Source organism: Marmota monax, unplaced genomic scaffold (genome assembly GCF_021218885.2).
Source record: "Marmota monax isolate L192 unplaced genomic scaffold, Marmota_monax_Labrador192_F-V1.1 WCK01_AAM20220418_F8-fsc00133, whole genome shotgun sequence".
Classification (NCBI taxonomy): domain Eukaryota; kingdom Metazoa; phylum Chordata; class Mammalia; order Rodentia; family Sciuridae; genus Marmota; species Marmota monax.
Window position 1 is genome coordinate 5058841 of NW_026694821.1, and position 6629 is coordinate 5065469.

Sequence of the window (6629 nt, forward strand, 5' to 3'; positions counted from 1 at the left end):
AGACTCTGCCTAATTTTCACTCTTGGCACAAGTCCAATCTAGAGAACGGAGATGACTATAAGATAAAAACATACACATTACTAAAGGAATTCACTTCCTGGATGCTAGTCTAAATCACCTGAATGCACGCCAATATGTGTGGTATCTGGAACTACTGATAAAATTTGTTTTACAGAATTTAGAAAGTAGAGTCATTTAACAAACCTTTATTGAATTCCCTCTGTGCTTATCTGATAATAGTCCATATAGAAAAATAAGACTAGACCCTTATCTCTTTTTTAAATATATATTTTAGTTAGAGATGGACACGATACCTTTATTATTTATTTATTTGGTCCCGCGGATTGAACCCAAGGTGCTTAACCACTGAGCCACATCCCAAGCCCTTTTTAATCTTTCATTTAGAGACAGGGTCTCGCTGCATTGCTTAGGACCTGGCTAAATTGCTGAGGCTGGCTTTGAACTTTCCATTCTCCCGAGCCGCTGGGATTATAGGTGTGTTATTTTTTATGTGATACTGAAGATCAAATCCAGTGCCTCACATGTGCTAGGCAAGCACTCTACCACTGAGTTACAACCCCCAGACCGTAGACCCTTATCTCTTACCCTGCGTAAAGGCCAACTCAAAATGAATCTAAGACCTCAGAATTAGACTAGAAACTATGCAACTTCTAGAAGAAAACATAGGGTTAATACTCCAACATATAGGCTCAGGTCTGGGGCTGGGGATGTGGCTCACTCGCCTGGTATGCGGGTGGCCCGGCTTCGATCCTCAGCACCACATACAAACAAAGATGTTGTGTCCGCCAAAAACTGAAAAATAAAAAATAAAGGATCTCACTTTGAGTCTTTAAATATATATATATAGGCACAGGTCCTATTTCACAATAGGACCCCTAAAACTTGGGAAATAATGCCAAGAATTAAGAAATGGGATGGCATCAAATTAGAAGTTTCTGCACAAGGAAACAAGAATGTGAAAAGAGAGCTAGGGTTGTGGCTCAGTGGTAGAGCACTTGCCTAGCACGCATGAGGCACTGGGTTCAATTCTCAGCACTGCATGTAAATAAATAAAGGCCCATCAACAACTAAAAAATGTTTTAAAAACAAGGAGAATATGAAGAGAGAACCTCCAGAATGGGAGAAAATCTTTCTTAGTAATTCTTCTGATGGAGAATTAATATACAGAATATATAAAGAACTCAAAAAACTTTATACCTAAGAAACAACCCAGTTAATGGGCAAATGAACTAAACAGACACTTCTCAAAAGAAGAAATACAAATGGTCAACATATATGAAAAAACATTCAATGTCGTTTGCAATTAGGGAAATGCAAATCAAAACTTTCCTGAGATTTCATCTCACTTCAGTCAAAATGGTAGCCATCAAGGATACAAAAAATAATAAATACTAGAGAGGATGAGGAGAAAAAGGAACCCTTTTATACTGTTGGTGGGATTATAAATTAGTAATAACCACTATGGAAATCAGAATAGTGGTTCCTCAAAAAACTAAGCATGGAACCATCATATGACACAGCTATACTACTTCTTGATATTTGTCCTAAAGAATTAAAATCATACTATATGACACATGCTTACCCATGTTTATAGCAGCACAATTCACGATAGCCAAACTATGGAACCAGTCTTAAGTGTTCATCAACAGATGAATGGATAAAGAAAATGTGGAGACATATTCACTATGGAATTTTATTCAGCCATAAAGAAAAATGACATTATGTTGTTAGCAGGAAAATGGTGGAACTTTAGAGCATTATGTTAAGCAAAATGAACCAAACAGATGGTCAAGGATCTTGTTTTCTTTCATGTGGAAGCTAGGGAGGAAAAGGAAAAAAAGATGTGTGTGGGAGGTGTCTCATGAAAATCAAAGGAAGATCAGTAGAGTAGAAGAAAGAAACAGGGTGTGGGGGAGAGGAAAATGATATTGGTCAAATTATATTGTAATATTGTGTGCATGTACGAATATGTAACAACAAATCTCACCATTGTGTACAACTATAATGTATCAATTAAAATATGAAGAAACCTTAATAATCAAACCAAGAAGCCATACAAAAGATTCAATCATTCCAGCTAGGGGTGTAGCTCAGTGGTACATCTGCTTGCCCTGCGAAAGGCCCTGAATTCTATCCACAACACTAAAATTCTTATTTTTTGGTTGTTGAGGACCTTTATTTTTATTTATTTATATGCAGTGCTGAGAATTGAACCTAGTGCCGCACACATGCTAGGCAAGCACTCTACCACTGAGCCCAAAATTTGGTGCTAAAGCTCTACCCCAGCCCAAAATTTTTAAAAATTTAATACAAAAGATTCAATCATTTGACAAACACTTGAGCATGCCATCGATTCTGTGATTCTCTAGAGGATGCAAGATGGTGACAGTAGTTTTACCCTTTTCACTCTTATACAAGGCAAGAAGATGGGGAGGTTTTTTTTGTTGTTGTTTTGCTTTGTTTTTGTTTTGTTTTCAGGAAAGTAAAAGCTTTCTCAAGACACTATCTCATTCCCCCACCCCCACCTCAACAGACTTCCCATGTACATTTCCTTGTCTAGAACTGCAATTTGGTCACATGTAGCTGCAAGCGCTTCATTTTCCCAAGTTTTAGCACAAGTCTACAAGGGGGGAAAAAGCACTGGGAATGAATATTGTGTGGTCAAATAGTGTGTTGGTTAATACTTAAGACATCCCTTCTTTTTTAAATTTTTTTTTTTAGTTGTAGATGGACACAAGAGCTTAATTAATTAATTAATTAATTTGATGCTGAGGATCAAATCCAGAGCCTCTCTCATGTGAGGCAAGTGCTCTATCATTGAGCCACAACCCCAGCCCCAGGCATCCTTTCTTAACACTTAAGACAATGAGGGCTGCCAGGACAGACTGATGTTTCTAGAGTTTCAAAGAAACTAATCTTTTTGGCATGTTATTATCTTAACGGGGGGGGGGGGGGGGGGGGGGGGGGGGGAGAACAGGTTGAACGTTTATCTTCAAATTTTGTACTTGTTTGCAATCCATTATCTCAAGGTTTTCATCCCTTTAAAAAAAAAAAGTATCAAAGGGAGCTGGAATGAAACAATGAGAAAGAAGGGACCAGTACACAGGAGGCTGACTCATTGTTCAGTGTTCTTTTTGCAACGACCACTTTAGAACAACTACAGGATGCTTGACATCATTAGCTTAGGGGTCTACCTGAAACACCCTCTACATTCATTTACAGATCTTGCCTCTCGGCTTGGAAAGCCTTGAAAAATCACAGCTTGTTACACTGTCCACTTCAGGGAGAACATAAATCAGTATTTTCTAACATGTACACAATTTTTTTGGAATATACAGCACATTCCTTGTAATCTATATTCCAAATTAAACAAATGACATCATTTCAAGCATTCATTTTCAGTTAACAAAACATGATTTCATTTAATTGTTAACAGCCATGAAGTTGGGGGGGGGGAGCAAAAAATACTGAAGATAAACAATGGTAAATTTGGCTTGTCAAAAGTTTTCATTTTAGCAATACCAGGGATTAAACTCGGGGGCACTCTACCACTGGGCAACATCTCCAGCCCTATTTTGTACTTTATTTAGAGACAGGGTCTCATTGAGTTGCTTAGGGCCTGACTAAGTTGCTAAGGCTGACTTTGAACTTGTGATCCTCCTGCCTCAGCCTCCCCAGAGGCTTTTTTTTTTTCAATATTTATTTTTTAGTTGTTGCTGGACACAATACCTTTATTTTACTCATATATTTTTATGTGGTGCTGAGGACCAAACCCAGGGTCTCGAAGGTGCAAAGCGAGCGCTCTAACGCTGAGCCATAACCCTGGCCCCAGGTTTAACAATATTTTAACCTATTAAAATTCTGAGTCAGGTCAGGGGCTAATGCCTGTAATCCAGTGGCTCAGGAGGCTGAGACAGTAGGATCAAGAGTTCAAAGCCAGCCTCTGCAAAAGCAAGGTGCTAAGCAACTCAGTGAGATCCTTTTTCTAAATAAAATGCAAAACAGGGCTGAGGATACAGTCCAGTGGTTGAGTGCCCCTGAGTTCAATCCTCAGTACTCCCCTCCCCGCAAAAAAAGAAAAAAAATGCTCAGGCATGATGGTATGTACCTAAAAATTCGAGCTGCTCAGGAGGCTGAGGTAAATTAGAGGCTGGCTTTGGCAATTTAGACCCTGTCTCAAAATAAAGTAAAAAGGGATGGGGATGTAGGTCAGTGGTAGAGTACTTGTCCAGCTTGTGTGAGGTCCTGAGTTCAATATCTAATATGGGGAAAAAAAAAAAATCCTGGGCTCTGGGGAAGGTTGTTACTGGGGCCAGCTCTGATGGGAACAGTACAGAGTTCATGTGTAATATATCCTCTACACTCTGCTTCACTGTAATGGTACAAAGAAAATCTAGTTAAAATGGATATTGTTATGAAAATGTAGCACAAAGAAGTTCTTTGTGGTAACAGAACAGTTCTGTATCTTGATTGTGTGTATATATGATCATGAATCATAATTCTATATATATGATAAAATTCCATAGAACATTTGTTTAATATATAACACCTACCAAGAAAGAGTTTACATAAAAGGTGACAAAATCTAAATAAAGTCTATAGTCTAGTTAATTGCATTGTGCCAAATTGACTTTCTAGTTTTGATACTGTACTGTAGTTATACAAGACAATATTTCCCAGAATCCTGAACAGAGCTCTTCCTTTACTGGGGGCCTCCTGCGTGCCACACAAGAAGTCTGCTGCTAAGCTACATCCCAGCCACCCACACTCCCTTTTAGTTTTTTGAGACAAGGTCACACTAAGCTGCCCAGGCCGGCCTTGAACTTGCAATTCTCCTGTCTCAGCTTCCCAACTAGTGGGAATTATAGGGGTGCAGCACCATACTAGGTCAGAATTTCATTTATGTCCTCTAGGTTAGTAGAATGAGATTGTTGTAATTAGACTCCAATCATTAGTTGGGAAAGAGATCCCTCTTTGATCACATTGCTTTTCTTTTTTGTGGAAGGATATTAGGGATTGAACACAGGGACACTTGACCACTGAGCCACATCCCCAGCCCTATTTTGTGTTTTATTTAGAGACAGGGTGTTACTGAGTTGCTTAGCGCCTCATTTTTGCTGAGGCTGGCTTTGAATTTGGAATCCTCCTGCCTCAACCTCCAGAGCATCTGGGATTACAGGAGTGCTACATTGCTTTTCATTATCTTAACAAAATCTTGGTTCTCTCAGCAAGGAAGAAATGGCTGAGACTGCAAAGAAAAACAAACCATAAGATCAACATAGCAAATCACAGTGCATTTCAGGCTGGGGCTATAGCTCAGTGGTAGAATGTTTGCCTAGCATGTATGAGGCCCTGGGTTTGATCTTTAGCACCAACATAAAAATAAACAAAGGCGTTCTGCCCATCTACAACTACAAAAAAAAAAAATTTTTTTTAAAAAGTGCATTTAGGGCTGGTGACTGAACTCAGTGGGTGGAGTGCTTGCCTGGCATTTGTGAGGCCCTAGGTTCAATCCCCAGCACTACAAAATGAAAACAAAAGCAAAACAGAGTATATTTAGCTTTGAACCAAATTCTCTTCTCAATCTACCATTCAGAGCTGGGCACAATGGCATATTTACCTGTCATCCTTGGTACTTCAAAGCCTGAGAAAGGAGAATCTCAAATTTGAGACCTACCTGGGCAAATTTGCAAGACACTGTCTCAAAAAAGAATTTTTTTTAAAGGTCTACGAATATAGCTCAGGGGTAGAGTTCTTGTTTAGTATGTGGTGTGGCCCTGGGCTCATTCCTTAGTACTGAAAATAAATAAATAAATAAATAAACTGTAATAAGCAAACAAATCTACATTCACTAGCTATTTGATAATGGCAGGTTATTTAACTTCTCTTAGCCTGGAAGACCAAAAAACAGTCATTCAATACCTTAATATTGGCCAGGTACAGTTGCGCACTCCTGTAATCCCAGTGGCTCAGAAGGCTGAGACAGGAGAATTTCGAGTTCAAAGCCAGTCTTAGGAATGCTGTGAGGCACTTAGCAACCCAGCAACACCCTGTCTCTAATAAAATATATTGTTTAAAAAAAGGACTGTGGGCGTGGCCCAGTGGTTAAGCACCCCTTGGTTCAATCCCCAATATTAAAAAAAGCCTTAATATTGTATAAGCCTTTAATAAATGTAAATCAAGTTCCCAGAACATACTAGTCACTTAATAGCAGTTCATATTATGTGTTTTATCCCTGTTAAACATAGAGAACTAGTAGTATTCAGCAGAAGAGCATTTGCCTAGTATTTGTGAGGTCCTGGGTTGGATCCCCAGCCCTGCACAAATAAACAAGAACAAAAACCAATGTATACACACAAAAGTTAAATATAGCATTACCATAGAATCCAGCAATTCCACTCCTAAGTATATACCCCCAGGAATTGAAAGTAGGAACATGAGCAGATATTTATCCACCAACATTCATCACAGTATTATTCACGATAGCCAAAAGATGGAAACGTTGGGATGGAAACTGTTTGAATGGATGAAGAAAAAGTGATATATATACACTGGAATATTATTGCAATGCAATCAAATATTATGCAGTTTTTAGTGTTTGAGGTTTT